We start from the raw sequence: 24,907 nt of genomic DNA, 5'->3' as shown, positions 1-24,907 counted from the left end.
GAAAACCAAAAACAAACACCGCCACCGCACACCACCAAATTGTACGGTGGCACTCGCCCCCCCTTTACAGAACACAACAGAACTATCTACCACAAAACTACTCTAAAGCTACACTTAGCAAAAACAAAACAAAAATGCAGCAGAAGACAGAGTAGAAGAAGCAAAAAGAAACAGAGAAATACCAACCTGATAAACCAAAGGAAGTAAACCCGAAGGAAAATCGCCGCAGAAGAAGATCAGTCGAAACCACAGAAAGAGAAATGGAGAGTGGAAAATGCTCTGATTGGAAAAAAGAAGCAATAGAGAAGTAAAAGCAAAACGAGGGAACTGAAGAAGGAAAACCAAAACGGTTTTGAAAAAGTAAAATGACGAAAATACCCCTAGAAAGCAAAGCAAACGTAAGGGCAAAACAGAAAAAACACGGCTCGCAATAAATACCCCACATCGAAAAAAGTAACGCCTCGAAGAATGCAATAGACGCGACTGATACGGAAGAGTCACGTCAGGCCTAAACGGTCAGACGAATCTTCCACGACACGAAACCGAGACACCGACCTCATCCCGAAGGAACCAGACGGGCACCCGAGAAAAATTGAGCCCACAAACGAAAAACAAACGTCTCCCAGTGACAGACCGATCTCGCTCGCTCTCCCACTGCGGGGGCAACTGTTACGGATCCGGGCCACGGATCCCGAACCCGGGACTGCGCCTTACCCGGCTTCCCGGGTCCAACTCCGAGAGGCCCAAAAACCGGCCCTAACCAACTTTTGAATTCACACGTCCGTCTTATCTTGATCAGATAAGATAAGATAAGAACACCCATCATCTATAAATAAGAGGACCCAAGTCATTCCAGGTATTCATTCATTCCTCACACTTTCTACCTCTTAGATCCGTTCTGACTTAAGCGTCGGAGTGTCTTTGCAGGTACCACCCCCCACCGCTCCAGTCAGGAAATCCGGCTCCAGCCTTGCCCGCGGGTTCCCGATCCACCCATCAACCCGTATCAGAGACATCTTGTACACATATTCACCTACTTTTTTCGTTTGTTGTACGAGAGTACATATAAATTTTATTTGTTGCATGAGAGTACATAAAATATTTGAAATATAATTTAAGTAAAAAATGTTTCATATTATATAACAATAGAGTAGTGACATACATTAATTGGGTCATTAAATAAATCACGTGTATTTAAATTATATTTTAAATTTTTAAACAGTGAGCAGTTAGAAGAGAGATAACCGTGTTAATCCCTATCATTTAAAATGGACTAAAATTGATTAAACATATCCATTTTAATCTTTTCTACCAACCTTTTTATGTACTATTTACATGGCAAAAGTTTGGATTATTGATATTATTAATATTTTTTATTATTTTTAATTTTTTTTAAAAATTACATATATCACTGTAAACGAGATACATGCAAAATTATCTCGTTTATAGTGTAAACGAGATAAGAGAGGGATATTTATTTTGGTAAATATTTTTAAAATTATTTATTTTGGTAATTATATATTTATTTAATTTATAAAAATAAAAAATCCTTAGATTAAGTGATTATTTTATATATTAAAAACTATAATAATATTAATTAGTAATTTAATTTTCATCAAATTTTGATTTTACATTTTTATCCTATCTTTTTTTCTAAATATATTTTTTCGCTTATATTTAATTTTCTTTCTCTCTCTCCCTCTCCCTCCCCCCTCTCTCTTTCTCTCTCTGGGACTCTTTACACTTTCTATTGTCCAGTGCCCACCACCCCCAACAACAACAATAAAAGCTTCGCTCAAATTTTAGACTAAATCCTCATTTTGGTCTTTGAAATTCATGCGATTATCTATTTTGCTCTTTGAAATTTAAAATGACCTATACTAGTCCTCTAGATTCAAGTCTGGGCACGGGGCACCAATGTAGTCCCTCGACTCTTTCCGGCAATGATTAGACAAATGAAATGCTGAGATGGCATCCTCCCTGCCACGTTAGATGATGAGTAAACGACGTTGTTTATTCTTGACACACAAATAAGTCAAAAATGTCGTCGCGTTGTATATGTGTTAGTCGAAAAATATTTTCGATTAGGATGAGCTAATTCGAAATATTAAAGAGATAATTGGGATAGAAGCAAAAGTCGAAAAGGTGCACGTGCAGGCATTAATTGGGAGTTACTTGATACAGATTCGATTTCAAAAACTCGTTAAATCGAGCGGGCCTAGTCGAATAGGTATTCGAATGAGAAATCAAATGGTTGCTCAAAATAGTGAATCGAACGGTTACATAAGTGGAGAAATTGAAGGCTTTCACCACGTGAGGAATTGATGAGTAACGTTTTATTAGCAAAAGAGCAGGAACGGTTACCAGGGAGTGCGCATACAAGACAGCACCGTGTAATTAATAATCGGTTATAGAAGTCGACTATAAATATTAGAAAGTTTTAGGGAATAAAGGTTGGAACTTTGCTTTAGAAATTACTCACGCATACTCACATCCCCAGAGACTTTCTGAGTCTGCTTCGAGTTAATTATCTGTAGGGTTCCTTCCATGTCTTTATCTTTTCAATTTATTTTTCTGTAAACTTTACTTTTTCAAGCAAATTTATGTTTCAAGTAATGATTTAATTTTCGAATGCAATTTATATTCCAGTACTTTTAATTTTCATGCCAAAAGCCCTTTGACCCAGTCGAAGGCACCTTTACTACTTTCTTTAAATTTTAACGCAACCTTTTCGATTTCGATTAATTTCCTTTTCGAATTTGTTATTTTTAACTTCTTTTATCCTTTTACAAATTTTTATTTATTCTTTATTGTGATGCCTGTCTAATTCGAGACGCTGTGATGCACTTATAGAAAACTGGTACCTAGAAAGAGGAGTAGATTTTGCTCCCAAACTATTAGATATTGAACCACCATCGATTTGTTAAAAATAAAAAAAAACAAATTGGCACGCCCGATGAGACAGTTTTAAATTGAAGTGTGTCAAAAATTTCTGTATCATTTGGTGTATGCGATTGAGAAGTGAAAATATCATTCACATGGCTGATAAATTGTCAAATGTGAATGGTGGTTCATCCACCAATTATAGCCTACCAGTAATCATGCAACAAGCGGACGTGACTTCATATTCAGAAGGTGTAATTGGAAGTGAAAGCATAGCGATTGCCACTATACAAACTAAAAATGTTGGACGTAACATTCGTCCACGTGGTAATTTGCCACCACCTCCAATAATCACTGGATGGCCTCCTTATGGCCTACCTCCTGGTTATACCTCACCAGTGAGTGGTTTTGCTCCTCCTATTCATTTCGGGAGTATGAGCGGAGCGAATAATTCTGAAAACCCACAACAACATTTCGAGTATTCTCGTGACTATTATGTGGGCTCTACCTCGAATGCTGCTAATTCTATGGCAGTATATCGACAACATGTATAAGAAAGTAATCATGACTTAGTCAATTTGTTGACTCAACAAATGATCACAATTCTAAATCCTATGATGGCTGATCACGAATCAAAATTTGAACGCCTTGCTAGACAAGTCAAACGAATTGCTCAAATCGTGGATTATGAGGAAGGTGAAAGGCATGAGACCAGGAAAAATAATGAAGGATTCAAAAATATGTTTCAAAATAAAAACAATTTTTAAATAGAGAAAATCCTCATATAGTTCCCCATAGTTAAAATGCTGATGAGTTCCTAGCCAGATTACGTGCTAATCATGGTGGTGAACGTTATCAAGTCACAAGAATTGTAGAAGAAGTACTCAATCGAGTTGGTTTAAATGTTGGTTTTATGAATGGACCTCATTTTATTTCTACTTTTCCTCAAGTTGTTCAAATGGCTGAAGTACTAAGAGGGGTGAAAAATCCAAAAATAATCACAAAGTTTGTAGGGGAAGTTGGAGAGTCAACCACTGAACGTGTCGTGCGATATTTGGTTGAGATTGGGAATTTAGCCAATGATGAAAATTGAAAATGAACTTTTTTCTTTCTTCGTTAACGAAGAATGCGTTTAATTGGTTTTCAAATCTCAGACCAAATTCGATAACAACATGGAATCAGTTGGAAACTGCTTTTCATGCTCAATTTTATTGAAGGAAATTAAATGTGGCAGTTACTGATCTAGTGGCTTTGAAACGTGAGGATGGTGAAACCATTGATGATTATATGATACGTTTCAAAAACGCTAGAAGTAGATGCTATGTTTCGTTACCCGAGAGTGAAGTGGTGAAAATAACAGTTATGGGGCTAGGATTTTATATGCGTCGAAAGTTGCTTAATGTGCATATTGCTGACTTAGCCTATATTGGCTGAAAAGGTTCGTCAGGTCGAACTCATGAAAAAAGAAAAGGATAAACATAGCAATGAGTAGAAATTGAAGAGTAAACCTTTTAATCAAAAAGAGAAAGTTGCTTATGTGACTATGGAGTCCTCAGAAGAGGAACTTAATTTTGAGGCAAAAATCGATTTGGCTGAACTTAAAAAGGGTCCTCCATATGTTTGTTCTTTACTTAAAAACCTTCCTAGTAATGAAAAGTCGAATGATTCAAAATTGAAAAGTGGAAAGAAATATAGTTTTGATAATTCGAAATCTGATCAGATTTTCGATGTGTTGCTTAAAGATAAATAATTGATTCTGCCTGAGGGTAGAACTTTACTTTCGGTGAAGGATTTGAAAGGAAAACCTTATTGTAAATTTCACCAAGCAACCAGTCATTCAACTAACAATTATGTTCATTTCGGGGACTTAATTCAGGAAGCTATAATGGAAGGACGATTGAAGTTTGATTATGGAAAAAAAAGAGATGAAAGTTGATGTTGACCTTTTTGATGCTGATGCTAGTTTTGTTGAACCATATTTTGAAGTGAACATGGTTAGTATGTCTTATGACTTTGATGTGGCTTTGGATGATTTTGAGTCACAAGTTTGGTCTGTGTATCCTCGAGCAGGAGATGGCCTACTAGATTTCTTGGTATAGTAAAAGATTAAGGATCGTGACGTGTCTTTATGTCCACGATGTAATACTATATTTGATGTTGAAGCTGTAGCAATTTTCAAAAAAGAGAGGATGAAAAAGGAGTTAGCATTCAGAGAGGAGAAAGCATGCCAGAGGTAGCCAATTTGGCGTATAGAGGGTCAAAGCTCTAAGACCCCTCAACAAAATGTGGTTGCACCTTTGAGCCAATCTCAAGCTATAGGTGTACAATAGATTCGAAATTGTCAGGAATTCCAGAATTGAGATGCTCTCTATCGACGGCAACCACAGTGGGGACATTGAGGACCTCTTTGAAGCTAGTATCGCTATCACTGTGGTCGAGCCAGAGGATACCTAAGGGGTAGGGGTAGAAGAAATCTTAATCAATATAAAAAGCCTCAAGTAGACATAAGTAAGGGGGTAACGCCTTCCGTGCATTCCCGAATTGTCTTTCCTTCTGATGGAGAGATGTGCCCAAAGGGGATTCCATCTCCTGCAAAGATGGAGAAAGGCAACGCAATAGCTCATTCCTCGGGGGTCGACAAAGGTAAAGAAGTTAATTTGGATGAAGAGTACTTCGAGGAAGTGGATGATGAAATGGTTGGAACAATTTCGATTATTCCAACTGAGTATCTGGGGGAATATGAAGGTGACCAAGAGGAAGACTTTGACATGGAAGCCGAAGAAGGTTTTTCCTTCATCTGATATGAGGATGAACCGGGTTATTTTCTAAGGCCTACTAAAAGGCAGAAATCCCATCTCCGCCCACACCATATCACCACTACTCTGAGTGGGATTAAAGTAAATAAAGTTCTGATTGATGGTGGAGCAGCAATAAGTCTCCTACCAGAGAGGATGCTAATAAGTTCTGATCCATGGACCAGGTTCAGGATATTTCAGACTACCTAGTAACTTTACATAATTATTTAAGTAATTCTCTTTCTGTAAAAAATAAAAGTGGTTCCTCTGATGAAGTGGAATCATGTAGGAATACAAGTTCTGTTACTAATAGTTACAACTTGATGTCTTCAATCAAGTTTAGTCATGGTTTTAGTTCTTCTTCTTTATGTAATGTAAATGATGTTTCAAGACAAACTGCTGATTTGATAGCAAAATTTCATTGTATTGAAAATAAAGCTGTTGTTAATCCAGCAAAAGATCAAATATGTTCTCTTTATAATGAATCAGTGGATTTATCTTTTGATTGCATCTATGATTTAGAACCTTTGGATTTCGAAAAATATTTAGTAAAAGATGAGGATCATTTTAAGGGGTTCGAATCTCAAGATCTCTTAGAAGAAATTAATTTAGGGTCTTTTGATGATGTTCGAATCACCTATATTTGTAAAGATCATGTTGATCCTTTTCGAACTGAACTTTTTCATCTTTTACATGAATTTAAAAATTGTTTTGCTTGGGATTATCATGAGATGCCTGGTTTCAATTGTTCTCTCGTAGAACATCAATTAGCATTAAAGCTAAATGCTTGACCTATGAAGTAAACTCCACGATGTTTTGCTCCAGAAATCAATCAAAAGATTAAAGAAGAAATAGAACGCTTGATTAAAGCAAAATTTATTCGAACCACACCTTACGTTGAATGGGTTTTGAATATTGTTCCTGTAATGAATAAAAATGGGAAGTTAAGAGTTTGTATTGATTTTCGAGATTTGAATAATGCTACTCCGAAGGATGAATACTTCATGCCGATTGCAGATATGTTGATCGATTCTGCAGCAAAAAATAAAATTTTAAGTTTTATGGACGGTTATTCAGGATATAACCAAATCTTCATTGCAAAAGATGATGTGTCCAAAACTGATTTTCGTTGTCTTGGGACATTAGGCACTTATGAATGGGTGGTTATGCCTTTCGGGTTAAAAAATGCTGGTGCAACTTATCAGCGAGCTATGAATTCCATATTTCATGAATATATTGGGAAATTTATGGAGGTGTATATCGATGATGTTATGGTTAAATCAATTTCAGTGAATCAACATATTGATCACTTGAGGAAGGCATTTGTTACCATGAGGAAGAAGGGATTAAAGATGAATAATTTAAAATGTGCTTTTGGTGTATCGGTTGGGAATTTCCTAGGTTTTGTTGTTCATAAAAAAGGAATTGTAATTGACAAAAGCAAAGCCGATGCAATATTAACGTTGTCTGCGTCTAAATCGAAAAAAGAAGTGCAATCCTTTTTAGGAAAAGTGAATTATCTCTGAAGGTTTATCTCGAATCTTTTTTATCGTACTCGAGTATTTGCACCTTTAGTAAAACTAAAGAATGATTCACAATTCGAATGGACAAATGAGCATCAACAATCATTCGATTCAATAAAAGCTTATTTATCTAAGGCTCCGATTATGGTGAATGTTTGTCCATATGAGCCCCTAAAATTGTATATTGTAGCATCCACAAGTACAATCGGGTGTATGTTAGCCCAAGATGATGAAAATGGGCATGAACGGGCAATTTATTACCTTAGTCGAGTTTTGACTGATATCCAAACAAGGTACTCCCCGATAGAGAAATTATGTTTATCTCTCTATTATGCTTGTATGAAATTAAAATGCTATATGGTGGCTAAATCGGTGAAGGTGATAGCGCAAACTGATATCGTCAAATATATGTTGAGTTTCCCAATGTTGCGAGGTCTATTAGGAAAATGGATGTTAGTTCTGACAGAATTTGACTTACAATATGTTCCTGCTAAGGCTATTAAAGGACAGGTCATTGCATATTTTTTTAGTTGATAATTCAAATAATCTGAATGACCAGGGGAAAAATGTTGTAGACGTTAAAGTCGATTATTGGAAATTATATTTTGATGGATCAAAGCACAAAGATGGTGCAGGGGTAGAAATTCTTATTATATCGCCAGAAGGGATTCCATCAGAATTTTTGTTCGAGTTAAAATATCATTGCTCAAATAATATGGCAGAGTACGAGGCTTTAATTTTGGGTCTTGAAATATTGATCGATAAAGGAGCTTTGAAAGTTCAAATACTAGGGGACTCTTAGTTAGTCCTAAAGCAGTTATCGAAAAAGTTTAAATGCAATAATGAAAAGTTACAGAAATATTTAGCAACGGCTTGGGAGTTGTTGACTTCTTTTCGAAAAGTTTCTTTGGTTCACATCCCAAGGATTCATAATGAAATTGCTAATAAGTTAGTCCAAATTTCTTCGAGATATAGAATCGGCCCAGAAACTCTAAGAAAGTTGGCAAGTATCCATCAAATATTAGTGGCTGCGGATGAAAGGGAGGTTTTGTTTATAGGTGAATGGGAAGATGATGATTGGAGAAAGTCTATTACTGAGTATTTGAAGAATCCCAACATCCCAGTTGAAAGAAAGATGAAATTGCGGGCAATGAATTTTGTCATAATGGCTGTGGAGTTGTATAAGAAAGGGATCGATAGGAGTTTGTCGAGATGTCTAAGCCAAAATGATAAAAATATTGCCTTAGGGGAAGTCCATAAAGGGATATGTGGTGCCCATCAAGCTGGAAAGAATATGAAATGGGTGTTATATCACAACCACATGTATTGGCCATCCATGATAAAAGACTGTATCGATTATGCAAGGGCATGTCAGGTATGTCAAAAACATGGTTCGATATAGCAGATTCCAGCATCTAAGTTGCATTCGATAATAAATCCATGGCCATTTAGAGGTTGGGATTTAGATTTGATTGGGTTGATTCGCCCTCCTTCATCGAGACAGCACAAATTTATCTTGGTAGCAATTGATTACTTTATAAAGTGGGTTGAGGCAGTTCCTCTAATAGAAGTTAGTTAAAATGAAATCATAGACTTTATTAAGGAACATATAATCCATCGATTCAGATTTCCTCAAACATTGAGCACTGATCAAGGGACTATGTTTACTGGTCAACGAATTAAAAATTTTGCATCCTCGAGGAATATCAATATGGTTACCTCAACCCCGTATTATGCACAAGCTAATGGACAAGTTGAGGCAGCAAATAAAATTCTGATAAGTTTGATTCAAATCGGAAATAGACCTCGAACTTGGCATGAAACGTTGAGTCAAGGGTTGTGGGCTTATCAAAATTCACCAAGAGGGTCAACGGGTACTTCACCTTATAAATTGGTTTATGGCCATGATGCTGTGCTGCTACTAGAAATTAATTTGAATACTTTGAGAGTATCAAAACAAAATGACTTGCCAGTCGATGATTATTGGAATGCAATGTTTGATAAGTTGAATGAATTAGACTCAGAATGAATATTGGCACTTGAGAATATGATTCGACAAAAAGAAAGTGTTGCTCGAAACTATAATCGTCGAATAAGAGAAAAGTGTTTCAGTATAGGTGAGTTGGTTTTAAAAGTTATTTTGCCAATAGAAAAGAAATCGAGATTTTTTGGCAAATGGTCCCCTACTTGGGAAGGTTCCTTCCAGGTGATAGGATTATATTCGGAGAATGCATATCAAATCAAGGATATTGAATCGGGGAATATAATTAACTCGTTTAATGGTAAATACTTAAAGCAATATCATTGTTTGGTGAATCAAAATCAAATGCATAAGTCTGAGAGAAAGGGAAACCATTACAAATACTAAAATTTAAGAAGAAGAAATATGAGGCGCTATGAGTTTTGCCAAGTCTAAGCATAGCTTCACTCGTTCATTGTCCAGAACAGAAAGTGCCTCAGTATGCTTAAATTTTTCGTATTGGATATTGTCAAGTTGTTTCCCACATTCTTCTTGTTTGGTCTCAATAGAAACAATTTCTTGGATGAGCTATTGTTGCTCTTGCTGGGTAGTGGTCAGAGGTATGGCTATATCAGTTATTCTCTTGTGTATTTTGGCAAGTTTTTCATTGATTTAGGCCAATTCCACTTCAAGTTTTATCTTTTCCTTGTCATAATAAGCTTGAACAGAGATAGCCTGAGAGATTCTCAAATCAAATTTTTCTCGGAAAGCTTTGATTGGTTGAAGGGCTGCAGCGTAGCCTTCTGCCTCAGTTTTGATCCTAGCTTCCTCGTTTTTTGATTTCTTGAAGTTTGTTTTAGAAAGCTACGCTGTTGTTGGCAATTTGTTTGAATTGATGGACTATGGCAGAATGTGGAGTAGGACTGGGAGTTCAAAGGCAGAGTTCAAAAGATCAGACAAAATCTTGTTGAGGGTTGCATTATTAATCCAGTCCGTAGGTGAATGGTCCAAAAGTTTAAGGAGTGATGGAAGTTGTTCTCAAGCATCGACATTTAGCTCAGATGGAGGACCAGATGTAGAAGGACTGGGAATTATAGGAGCAGGAATATGCACTTCGTCTTCTTGGATAGCTTGATTTAGGATGGAGATCAGGCTAGCCAAAGTGGTGCTTGTAGGTTCAGAAGAAACATCCAAATCTCCAAATTCTTGACTAGGGAGAGTTTGAAATTCAGCTTGTTGAAGAGGACTAGAGGTTCTTTGAGGAGAAGAGAAAGTCTCCAGAACTCTTGATGTAGAATCCGAGTAAGGGCCAGTAGTCTCAGCAACTCAAGATGGAGAGTCAGAATTAGGGGCCACTTGATATTCGGATGAAGGTGCTGCCTGGATGATTGGAGAGGTATGTCCAGTGCTCAGAGTTTGTGTTGGTGAGTGTTGGTTTGCTCTGTCGTTAGATCAACTACTTGTGTCCTAGTGGGAGGTGGAAAAGCACCTTGTAGTAGCTGAACGGACTCTGTGGCTTGGATTGAATCATGAGATGTGGTTTGTCCCTGGTCATGTTGTTGTTGTTGAAGCGGTTGATTAGGTGCTGGGGGTGAGGTGATTGATTGAGCAGCGGTAGTGGGCTGACATACAAGGTACACATTTATAAGTTAAGATTTATTCTAACTTAATAGAAATATATGTAGAGATGACATGATGTTACCAAAATGAGTCTTGGTCTTCGAATTAATTGAAGACCTAAATCTGAATCAGCTGTATCCTCTGATTGTGAGGAAGCAGTAAGGATGTTACGAATAGATTGCTCACTTTCATCAGAGCTCTCACTCGACGGTTGCAACTGTAACTGATGAAAAGATTGAAATCAAGAGGTGTTAAGCAAATTTGATTTTCGAAATATTTCAGTTCAAGGTGCATGAGTATAAGTAGAAAAGTTACCCTTCTGGAAGTCCTTGTGGGAGTCCTTCGACTCTTTCGTTGCGGTTGTCGTGAGAAGGCTGTGATGTCAGCTTTTCTTTTTTGAGATTTTTTGGGAGAACCTTCAGTAACAGGAGTCGTTCGAATAGCAAAATGTTGGATTTCCTCTAAGGTATGAATGTGCCTAGAGTAGTAAGTAGTCCACCATTCGAAACAAGATTTGGTGATATATGAACTGCGATCATAAACGAGGAAGTTGAAATGCTCTTTTTGTTGTTGATTTTTCAAGAGGCAGAAATCAAGTTCACTTTGAGAAGTCAGAGTGATGTGGCAAAATGGTTTGTTGTTTCGAGAAAGTAGAGTTGGGATGGCTTGTGAGAAACCCAGTTGACTAGCTGTGAAATGAGAGGTGTATAGGGTCACTTTGAACTTTTTCTTTTTGTGTTGCGACAACCCTGTAGGAATTACTTGAACAGCCAATAAATTCACCCAACTCTGATTAGCAAGTTTATTTTCCTTAGTGTCATTTGAAAAGAGTAAATGCTCAAGCCATGTAGGACCACAATTTCGACGCATAAAAGGAGTGAAATTGAAGTTTTCATTGTAAAAATCTTTATAGGAATGGAAGAGAGAGAAAATATCCCAAAATCGGTCTTCATCCAATTGTGTTTATGGGAAATCTGGCTTAAAATCAGCCAATTGAAAAACCTTCGATGTGCTGTTTATCGGTAGCACCACCTCCAAACTTTGTTATATACTTTTCGAAAATGGCATTAAGCCATAGTTGGAAAAGCCAGAGAGGGCCACCTTTGCTGATTAAATAAATGTTTCGGAGACAATTTACAAATTGACCAAGCTCTTCAAAAACATGCCTTAGAAGAAGCTTTGCCAAATTAAGGTTATTTCCTTCATGAAGTAGAGCAGCTAGAGGAAGGAAAAATTTCGACATCTGAACACTTCGGGAACAGAAGACGATTGCATTTAGCCAATAGAACAGAAAGGCTACATGCTCATCATCTGTAACAGCAGTGCCCTCTGCACCCATGTGATGAGCCATAAAGTCGTTATAGGAAGTGGTGGGGCAATATTGTATTGGTGTTTGGGTTGTATGTCGGAAGTGAAGTTTGGAAGACTTATTGGGAGTCTTGTAATAGCAACTATGTCCAAAAGAGACATACCAATTACTCCACAAGGAAGGTGAAAATTGTTGGTAGTCCTATTCCAGAAACAGGTTACGGCCCCAATCATCCAAGGGAGAGTTGAATGTGAGAAATGGGAAAGTCTTACATGGTCCTGAATTCCCAAAGCCCTACAAGCAGCGCTCTTTATGGGAGCAAGGCGCTGATGCCAGGCTGTGAAATCGGTCCCTCGAGGGTTAATCTTTGGATTATTTCTGAAAGGTTTCTGATTGATGAAGAAAGAGATATCGAGCGCTTGGTTGATAAACAAATCCTCCCCCTGAACACTAGGGAAGAAAGGTAGTTTCTTGTTTGCCCTTTCCAGGGTTTCAATAGGTCCAATGAAACAATGAACATCTCCACCTACTGTGAATGGGATTAGGATTCTAGTGTCATTGATTTGAAGTTGTGGGTCATCAATGACTTCATCATTGACTTGATTCAACACATGAAGGGCCGAAGGAGCTGGTGGCTCTACCACAGGGCCTTTTGTCCTTGTGTTGAGCAGCAGCGTGAGATGATGAAGCGGTCATTGTAGAGTAAAGAAAAATGAAGATTGAAGAATATTGGTTGCGTAGAAAGATATATGCAAGGGAAATCGAGAGAATAAGGGTTCGAGAAACTTTAACAAAGACGGAAGTGTCGAATTTAAAGAGAATGTCACTGTAGCTGTTATTACAAGAGGAACTCAAAGAGAAAAGAGGCAACTTTGTGAAGAAAGCGAAGTGGTGGAGAGAGAAAATGCAAATCATGGAGATGTGTCAAACGGGTTAGTATTAATGGAAAAGTTAAATGGTAATTATTACTGATTCAGGAGATTGAAATTTGAATTTGGATTAAGTGTTTCATCTTCCAGAATTGATTTCAAAGACAAACACATTAATCTAAGGGGGCAACTTTTTAGTCGAAAAATATTTTCCATTAGAATGAGCTAATTCAAAGTATTAAAGAGATAATTGGGATAGAAGAAGATGTTGAAAAGGTGCATGTGCAGGCATTAATTGGGAGTTACTTGATACAGATTCAATTTCGGACACCTCATTAAATCGAGCGGGCCTAGTTGAATAGGTATTCGAATGAGAAATCAAATAGTTGCTCGAAATAGTGAATAGAACGGTTACATAAGTGGAGAAATTGAAGGCTTTCACCACGTGAGGAATTGATGAGTAACATTTTATTAACAAAAGAGCGGGAGCGGTTACCAGGGAGTGCGCATACAAGACAATACTGTCTAATTAATAATCAGTTACAGAAGTAGACTATAAATATTAGAAAGTTTTAGGGAATAAAGGTTGGAACTTTGCTTCAGAAATTACTCACGCAGACTCACATCCCTAGAGACTTTCTGAGTCTGCTTCGAGTTAATTATCTGTAGCGTTCCTTTCATGTCTTTATCTTTTCAATTTATTTTTCTGTAAACTTTACTTTTTCAAGCAAATTTATGTTTCAAGTAATGATTTAATTTTTGAATGCAATTTATATTCCAGTACCTTTAATTTTCATGCCAAAAGCTTTTTGACCAAGTCAAGGCACCTTTACTGCTTTCTTTAAATTTCAACGCAACCTTTTCGATTTCGATTAATTTCCTTTTTAAATTTGTTGTTTTTAACTTCTTTTATCCTTTTAACAATTTTTTTATTCTTTATTGTGATGCCTGTCTAATTCGAGACGCTGTGATGTACTTATTGAAAATTGGTACCTGCAGAGAGGAGTGGGTTTCGCTCCCAAACTGTTAGATATCGAACTACCATCGATTTGTTAAAAATCAACAAAACAATATGAAGGGAGAAGAAATGATGGAGACCCAAAATAAAGTATTCTTTTTCTTCTCTACCTCCACTATTCTTCAGTTCTGATTTGTTTGGACGCCAAGGGTAAACGACGTCATTTACTCATCATCCGGCATCGAAGAAAGGGTGCTATATCAGCACTCCATTTGCCTAATTTTTGCCGGAAAGAGTCGAAAGACCATATTAGTGCCTAGACTTGAATCTGAAGGACTAATATAGATAATTTTAAATTTCAGTGACCAAATTGAGTAATCGCGTCTCAGGGACCAAAATAGATATTTAGCCCAAATTTTACGATGAACAAAATTTTACGAGGAACAAAAGTCCTTATTAAGGGCCAAAGTGCCAATAAATAGCTTAGATATGCAAGCTTCATTCATATGTCTTAGTTGCTCTATAAAATATAGTTTCTCAATATGTTTCTTTTAATGTCACTAAAATCGGAGACTGGTTTCGATTTTGAATACGATTCCAGTGAATAGGAAATTATTCCTTGTTTTTGGGAGAGCTGAAAAATTGTTATTCATTCTTTGTTCTAGCAATATAGAAAAGAAAAAAATAATTAGTAATAATATTATTGATAATAATGGATACACAACAATAAATAATACAGTGGTTACTATTGTTATGAAAAATGACAAGTATGCAGTAAGTGTTGTGATAATTGTCATTGTTATGAAAAAAAAGGAAAATAAAGATACTAATGTAATTTTATCATTTTAACTTTTAGTTTTTTTTTTATTTAGACCACTAGAGTCTTTAATATATTTTTTTCCACCTAAGTCAAAACCTTTTTATTATTCTTTATTTTCAAAACCTATCTCTTAACTAGGCGAGACATCACAGTAGTGCAATGTGGTAGAAGTAATTAAGTTTATTTTATGAGACACAATATGATAAATTACAAATATTTTCTAAAGCTGTTAAAGCTGGGTTTATGTTATTCCTTAAGTAGGCCTGAAAGTTGCCAAAAGAAAAAATAGATGTTGAAGACAGTACAAATTTACAATTAGATTGTTGTCTTAGAACTTATAAATTAGGACTGTCAAACGGGCTAAGTTGACCCATTTAAGCCCGGCCCATTAAGTCAGTGGGTTAAATATGTTGACCCATTTAAGTCTGCTTGATTCGCGGGCTAGAATTTTTTAGCTCGGACTGTTTATGGTAAGTCCGATGGGTTAAACGGGCTAGTCCGTTTATCATTTTATTTTATTTTTTGAAAAATATTTTGACAAAAAATACTATTTTTGGGTCAAAAACCATTAAAAATATTATTTTTTAGTTGATGGGTCGGATTTTCGGGTCGAATCGGGAGGAAATATTGGCTAAAAGTGCTACTTTTTTTTAAAAAAAATAAACAGGCCACCCGTTTTGTAACACCCTAATATTCAAATCCTTATGCTCGAGTCATAAGTCAATGATATTACGGTGGTACGACTCTCAGGTGGATTTTTAATATATAAATATAGGTAATTTCGAAAGGAGTATTAATCGAGAAGCCTGAAAAGAGTAGAAATAAAATCGCGAAGACGTATCACTCACGTTTCGACAACGAAAAGTTAAACTGTGAAGCCGAAAGCGATATACGGACAAGGCATAAAGGAGATTAAGAGATAGATAACAGATGGGTATATATATATATATATATATATATATATATATAAGTAAATAGCCACTAGTTGCGACCCGCGAAGTTTAGGCCGGCTAGGGTACAGAATAAAAGTAACTGACAACAGTACATCCTAATCTCTCCCAAAGGAAATATAAGAGCCTCTATAGGCAAGTTCCAAAAGAGTTCAACACGTAATATAATCTTTTCAAAACAAAGGTGGAGAGATTCTAAGCAAAACACAAAGTAGAGAAAATAAATATCTTCGCCGTCTCTCAGACGAACCGCAGCTCACTTCTGAGCACCTGAACCTGTATCTGAAAAACAAGAGATATATACGAAATGAGAACCCCAGGCCCATGGGTTCCCAGTACGGTAAAAGTGCCAAATAAATACAATGCACTGCAATAAAAACTCACTAAGCATCCTAAACTTCTTCACCAAATATCCAGCCTAGATTCTCACTAATCCATGAATAGGCAACTGTTGTAAGGGAATACTAAATCTAGTTCATGTTACACATGTTTCCCAACTCGCTGACTCTTCCACGAATCAGACTCAGAATCATAAGCAAACCATCACCAGTTGTTCTGCCTCAGCAACTCTATATCAATACATCATACCCTCGCCTGGAGCTAGTGAAATCACATCACTGCATCTACCCAGGGGGCTCAAATTATCTCATTCAAAAATCATCATCATCATGCAATCGCATCACCAATTCATCTCATCAAGAACAGCCCCCAACATCCACCGACACCAGCATGAGGGGCCTCTCAATTGTACAAACACAAGCAATACAGGCAAGTAATACACAAATAAGGTACAAGTAGAACAAGTAGCACATAATCAGGTAACATAGCATATATGATGTAGAAATCCAAAATAAATAGGCAAACCCAAGCAATTCAAACATATGAAAATGATGTATGCCTGCCCTATGGCTGATGATATCATATGTCGGTTATATAGCCAACCCGACATGTCCTGGTAGCTAACCATTGGACAAAAACACCCCTTGCGGAGCAAGTAGGTTTGAGCTACAACCCCCTTGCTACTACCCGCTCAGCCTAGAGCCAGTGGAACAACCACTACTGCGGCTACTACCCAGGCGGGTGTTTAACAGCTCAACCTGGAGCGAGTGGATTCACCACTACTGCCGCTACTACCCAGGCGTCACAATCTCTGACCTGGAGCAAGTGGGACGAACCACAACCCTTGTTACTGCCCAGGTATCTTAAGCATTAACCCGGAGCAAGCGGGACGAACCACAACCCTTGCTACTGCCCAGGTATCTTAAACATATATTCATTCAATCTCAATTCATATTATCAATCCTTATTGTTATCAAATCTCAAACATTAACCTGGAGCAAGTGGGACGAACCCCAACCCTTACTACTGCCCAGGTATCAGAGTTACATTCATTCAAAACTCCATAATTAACTCATTTATCATAAACATCCTTTTCCGTCTCATACCCGGAGCAAGTGGACAACGCCACTGCCTACTACCCGGGGTTACACATCACATTTCAACATTTTCCATTATTATCTATTCAACACATTCATTCATTAATCATATATGCATTTATACTCAGCCATAATCAATAATGGCTTTGCCGTGATCCGGCAATAACTCAGCCATCTGGCTCATGGTTCAATCAAGAACCAGCCATTTATCAATAGATATAGCCCTTCGGCTCATGGCATACACGGTACTCCTACCGTCATCCTCCATATCTCATATAATCATCGTTGATCACCATTGATCATAACTTTTCCCCTTGCTTCACTCGCAAGTTACCACATCCCCTAGTTCCTTTCTCATTACTAAGCATATCATAATGATTTAATACATAAGGGGTGAGATCGGAGGCTTAGAAGTATGAGATTTGGCTTTTAGAACTCAAAAATCAACTTTGGGATGAAAACAGGGCCACGCGTACGCGTACTCCACGCGCACGCGTGGATGCCCACAAAGCTCATCGACGCGTATGCGTCATACACGCGGACGCGCGGATTGAAACACAGCCAGACAACGCGTAAGCGTCAGCCACGCGTACGCGTGGGTGCATTTGCGCCCCAGGCACAAAACTGGCACAACTCTCGGGAAAATGGCTGGGCATTGGGTGCAGCACATCGACGCGCACGCGCACACCACGCGCACGCGTGGATGGTGCCTTCTAGAAGAACGACGCGTACGCGCCAAGCGCACCTACGCGTGGAGGGTCATTCTGCTAAAAATTTTCTAAGTTAAAAGCTGCAGAATTCACAGATTCAACCTACAATCTTCCGACGGACATAACATCTCTCATTTTAAATCGTTTTTCACCCGTTCTTTGAACGGCATGGACATCCCGGATCCAATTTCATTTCTAAACAGATTTGGCACAAAACAGAGATCCGTAGTCCAAGTTATATCCCGTCAAAGTATGCCCAAAAACCATATTTTTCATACAAACCACAAAGTGTCATTTTCAAAACGAGCCATTTTCAACTCTTTTCAAAATCAACCAAAACATGCCAATTTCAACCCTTTTTGAAACCAATCAAAATATACCAAAATCAACATCAAGCCTCCTCAACTCATACATTAACACTTTACCACGATTCACAAAACCTCCATATAACAATCTTTACCCATTTCAAATAAATGGCTAAATTACAAACATATCAACATGTCATACATCCTTCCTCATCCCAATTTCCAACAATACTATTTCCGATCAACCATCATTATACATAACCAATATCATACTCACTATCACGTGGTTTCACCCCCAAATCAACCTTAATCATTCCACAAGCATATATCACAACATACATATCTCTCATGCATTATCATACCATCAAGGCATCAATAATCATACTCACATATATGACCACATAATATATATCAACCAAAATCAAACATACTTCATCTATACAATTTCACCCAAAATTACCAATTTCCACACTTCAACTCCTCAAACCTCATTATTCAATAACCAACCCAATCATTCATATATTCATTATATGAAATTCATCCAATCACTTGTGTCATCATACAATGCACACATCAACTTACCTCCCTTACCTCTTTCCGGCCTCCGGCCTAAAATTTACGGCCTCTGGCCCAATTTCACAATTTAAATGCATAAACCACAAATTAATACTCATTACCCAATACATCAAATTTTCAATACACCAAGCATACAAGGCCACACAATTCTCAACCCAATCATCAATTCACATTACATACCAACTATGCATATTTGCATCAACCATTTACACAATCCAAACTTAATCCTAGGGGCATCTAGCCTAGGAATTCTCATCACACCACACGGTACTTAAATGAAACTTAAACCGTACCTCTTGTAGCCAAAACAATTGAGCCTCTTCTTTGGAAGTCTCCACCAACCTTAGCCCCAAGCCTCACCAAAGCTCCTCAAGCAACACCAATCTCCCAATTGTGCACCAAAACCATCAAATGCACTAACATAACCAATATTACATATATACATCAACCTAGGGCTCATAAAAATGACAAATCACAAGGGTTGGAGGGTTTCTAACCTTAACCCACTGAAGTTTGTGATGAATATCACCCATGGCTCATACTAGAGCACTCCTAAACAATCAAAATCACAAGGTTTCCTCAAAACCCAAACCAAATTCGAATTTGAAGAGGAAAATGAAAACTGGGCAGAGGACAGTGAATTACTCACCACAAAACTGAGATAGAATTGTAGAGGATGAGAAGAGCAACGCGTGGCCTCAAACGGCTCGTCAATCGGAGCTCCGTAGCTCAAGTTATGGTGGTTTGAAGATCAAAGAGAGTTAGGTTTTCTCTCTTCTCTTCTCTCTTCTCTATTTCAGCGCCCCAACCTCTCTTTTAGGGTAAAATGAGCTGAAATGCTCATAACTAATGTTTATATATGTTGGATCTTGGGCCCACTTAGGCCCAGTTTACTTATTTTTGTCCGTTGGCCCAATTTTGGACCAAAACCTTTAAGATTAGCGCTCTAAATCGCACTTCAAATATTTCTACCTCCCCTAATTATAATTCCTCATTTCTTATTCTTATTTACTCATAATCAATTTTCTCAGCTGCAGTACCAGATAGGTCTCAGCCGGTACTGCCGATCAAAATTCCACTGCGCGCTTTTACGCAGAAAACTATGTCTTCCGACTGGGAAAAATTCACTGAATCCAAATATCATATTGAAATCATCAAATTCCAATTGCCAAATCTTCCAACCATATTCGCTCCTACTTAACTCATTATTTAATTAATTTCGGTTAAACCGGGTATTACATTCTACCCCCCTAACAGAAATTTTCGCCCTCGAAAATTCCATCCATCCCTACGAGTACGCGAGCATAGTATGCCTTTATATCAAACAGATAACAGTTCCAAGGTCCTTTTACTCTGCACGCTTCCGTTGCCGCGCTCTGATTTCTCTATTCCTGAAGGTCTCGGTCGTTCGTTCAACCTGACCAATAGCCTCATTCCTTACTTTTACCGTCTCATCAACCCACACCCTATTAAATCTCAAATCATCTCATCAATAATATTGCCATCATCGTTAATCATAGCCATCATCCCACATCACTATAATCAATCCAAGCTTTCTTTGTTTTTAGAATTCAATGAGTTTGGACTAACAAGCTGACAAACTCTTAAGAATCCGCTTTCCTTTACTAATCTATAAAAGCTTTCGAGACACATCTCTTTTGTTGAAGTTACTCAGATCAAAAATCATTTTAAAAAAAATATAACCAACACTCCTTCAAATTCTTGGGAAAAAATTCAACAGCACCTCCCCAAAAATTGGAGTTTACCACCCGTCACGGGTTCCCTCAAACCAATCTCAGTACCGCATCAGTATTGCAATTTAAAGGTTTCCAAACGATTCCTCTGAGACCGATCATTACAAATCTTGATCTAAATCCAAGGTCACCATGACCAAACATCATAGCACTCATCTCTCGAACACGACAACTTGCACTCAATCATCATCTAAATCCGACTATGCATCAATGATAATTTCCTCATCCGTTTCAGAACCATTAAGGCTCACAGCCGCAATTAATTCCAATTATCGAGAATCAGTATATGTATAAGCTCACTAAACTTTTAAGTACTCAAAGCATAAAGCATTCCTAATCATACCCTACTTTTCCTTATTATTACCATACTATGCTAACGCTTTTAGCAAGCTTCCGCTATGCCACTTTGATATCTCGTCAAGTATTAGCCCCGTCACTTATTTCCTCAAGTACCCAACCACAACTTAGCATGACTGGTATTTCAAATCAACGTTTCTAAATCCATCATTTAGGACAATTTCTTATCTATTTAAATCAAAGGAACTAAAAGTCACAGGTTCAATCCGTTTTACCAAAAATCTAAAAATCAACCAACTACATAGCAAACACAACACATCATTTTCAACAGAAAATCATTTACATCACAGGCATTTATCCATTTGTATTAAGGCAATTCCTTACTCGGACCATCCGGTTTGCTTCTCAGTCTAATATTAAGCTCGACATTCCCAGTTTTACTGTACAGGCGGTATTATAAAATCACACACTGCCATTTAAGCTTGATTATTGCAATTACCTCAATCTTACTGCCGCAATCGGCCCGCATCCTGACTCTCTCCTTGTTGGCAATTTCTTGATACATGCCCTGGTAACCCGCACTTGTAACATACGCCTAACCCTAATCGGCATGGCCTATTTGGGTGATGACTTCCACACCTCTGACAGCTCAGAACATTAGAAGCAGCCACTGCCCGTTTTTCCTTACCATTCCTTTGGGACTCCTCACTCGTCGCAAAGTTATTCCGCCTTTGAGGAAAACGTTGTGGGTATCCTCTTCTCTTAAACTCTTGACCCCTTGTTGGGTATTCTTGATTGTGCTCCCTGCGGTAGGACTCCCGACGGTCATTCTTTGCCTCAACAGCCTTCCTCACACATTCTTCAGCAATACGGCTCTTGTTCACAAGTTCAGAGAAGACCCTAATCTCCATCGGTCCAACGGAGCTCAGGATTTCACTTCGAAGTCCTCCCTCATACTTAATACACTTCCATTCCTCAAAGTCTCCTGGAGCTCCCTGACACATGCGGGAAAACCTGAATAGCTCCTCAAATTTGTCTGTATACTCAGATACGGACATAGCACCTTGCTTCAGCTGCAGTAACTCCAATTCCTTGGCTGTTCTGGCGGAATTCGGAAAGTACTTCTTATAGAATTCCACCTGGAAGGCATCCCAAGTGATAGGATCATTCCCCTGTTGCAGGAGACGTCGAGCCCCTTGCCACCAATGTGATGCTTCCCCCGTGAGCAGATAGGTAGCAAATTCAACACGCTGCTCTTCAGGCACCAACTGCACTTGCAGTGCTCGCTCCATGGCCTGAAACCAAGTATCAGCTTCAGTCGGATTGGTGGTTCCCTGGAACTTAGGTGGATTAACCTTTAAGAAAGTTGCCAGTGTCATCGGGCTCTGAGCTTCCCTTCCGCCATTGCCATTATTGTTTATCTGTTGTCCAAGAGCCTCCGCAGTGGCTTGCATAGCAGTAGCCATATTCTCCAACACCGCCATAAGGTTTACCGGGTTATTCGGGTTGACTTCCGGTTCCCGCATGCTAGTACGATCTCTCTCACGTCCCCGACCGGGTCCACGAGGCGCCATCTGGTTCCTATACACACCAAACAATCGATATCAAGTTGATCAGTCTCAATATCAGAAGTATAGTGCTTCAAAGTACCAAAGGTACACTCATGGACTTCATGCTAGATGTATCGGTTAGATACCCTAACTAGCACAGGCACAGACTCAGAGTATGCATTGAAGCATAAGCAGTTCCATCCCTCAGGCTCACGAGGACGAACTGCTCTGATACCATAATGTAACACCCTAATATTCAAATCCTTATGCTCGAGTCATAAGTCAATGATATTACGGTGGTACGACTCTCAGATGGATTTTTAATATATAAATATAGGTAATTTCGAAAGGAGTATTAATCGAGAAGCCTGAAAAGAGTAGAAATAAAATCGCGAAGACGTATCACTCACGTTTCGACAACGAAAAGTTAAACTGTGAAGCCGAAAGCGATATACGGACAAGGCATAAAGGAGATTAAGAGATAGATAACAGATGGGTATATATATATATATATATATATATATATATATATATATATATATATATATATATATATATATATATATATATATATATAATAAGTAAATAGCCACTAGTCGCGACCCGCGAAGTTTAGGCCGGCTAGGGTACAGAATAAAAGTAACTGACAACAGTACATCCTAATCTCTCCCAAAGGAAATATAAGAGCTTCTATAGGCAAGTTCCAAAAGAGTTCAACACGTAATATAATCTTTTCAAAACAAAGGTGGAGAGATTCTAAGCAAAACACAAAGTAGAGAAAATAAATATCTTCGCCGTCTTTCAGACGAACCGCAGCTCACTTCTGAGCACCTGAACCTGTATCTGAAAAACAAGAGATATATACGAAATGAGAACCCCAGGCCCATGGGTTCCCAGTACGGTAAAAGTGCCAAATAAATACAATGCACTGCAATAAAAACTCACTAAGCATCCTAAACTTCTTCACCAAATATCCAGCCTAGATTCTCACTAATCCATGAATAGGCAACTGTTGTAAGGGAATACTAAATCTAGTTCATGTTACACATGTTTCCCAACTCGCTGACTCTTCCACGAATCAGACTCAGAATCATAAGCAAACCATCACCAGTTGTTCTGCCTCAGCAACTCTATATCAATACATCATACCCTCGCCTGGAGCTAGTGAAATCACATCACTGCATCTACCCAGGGGGCTCAAATTATCTCATTCAAAAATCATCATCATCATGCAATCGCATCACCAATTCATCTCATCAAGAATAGCCCCCAACATCCACCGACACTAGCACGAGGGGCCTCTCAGTTGTACAAACACAAGCAATACAGGCAAGTAATACACAAATAAGGTACAAGTAGAACAAGTAGCACATAATCAGGTAACATAGCATATATGATGTAGAAATCCAAAACAAATAGGCAAACCCAAGCAATTCAAACATATGAAAATGATGTATGCCTGCCCTATGGCTGATGATATCATATGTCGGTTATATAGCCAACCCGACATGTCCTGGTAGCTAACCATTGGACAGAAACACCCCTTGCGGAGCAAGTAGGTTTGAGCTACAACCCCCTTGCTACTACCCGCTCAGCCTAGAGCCAGTGGAACAACCACTACTGCGGCTACTACCCAGGCGGGTGTTTAACAGCTCAACCTGGAGCGAGTGGATTCACCACTACTGCCGCTACTACCCAGGCGTCACAATCTCTGACCTGGAGCAAGTGGGACGAACCACAACCCTCGTTACTGCCCAGGTATCTTAAGCATTAACCCGGAGCAAGCGGGACGAACCACAACCCTTGCTACTGCCCAGGTATCTTAAACATATATTCATTCAATCTCAATTCATATTATCAATCCTTATTGTTATCAAATCTCAAACATTAACCTGGAGCAAGTGGGACGAACCCCAACCCTTACTACTGCCCAGGTATCAGAGTTACATTCATTCAAAACTCCATAATTAACTCATTTATCATAAACATCCTTTTCTGTCTCATACCCGGAGCAAGTGGACAACGCCACTGCCTACTACCCGGGGTTACACATCACATTTCAACATTTTCCATTATTATCCATTCAACACATTCATTCATTAATCATATATGCATTTATACTCAGCCATAATCAATAATGGCTTTGCCGTGACCCGGCAATAACTCAGCCATCTGGCTCATGGTTCAATCAAGAACCAGCCATTTATCAATAGATATAGCCCTTCGGCTCATGGCATACACGGTACTCCTACCGTCATCCTCCATATCTCATATAATCATCGTTGATCACCGTTGATCATAACTTTTCCCCTTGCTTCACTCGCAAGTTACCATATCCCCTAGTTCCTTTCTCATTACTAAGCATATCATAATGATTTAATACATAAGGGGTGAGATCGGAGGCTTAGAAGTATGAGATTTGGCTTTTAGAACTCAAAAATCAACTTTTGGATGAAAACAGGGCCACGCGTACGCGTACTCCACGCGCACGCGTGGATGCCCACAAAGCTCATCGACGCGTATGCGTCATACACGCGGACGCGCGGATTGAAACACAGCCAGACGACGCGTAAGCGTCAGCCACGCGTACGC

Source organism: Arachis hypogaea, chromosome 5, assembly GCF_003086295.3.
Source record: "Arachis hypogaea cultivar Tifrunner chromosome 5, arahy.Tifrunner.gnm2.J5K5, whole genome shotgun sequence".
Classification (NCBI taxonomy): Eukaryota; Viridiplantae; Streptophyta; class Magnoliopsida; order Fabales; family Fabaceae; genus Arachis; species Arachis hypogaea.
Note: the sequence above shows the minus strand (reverse complement) of the source record.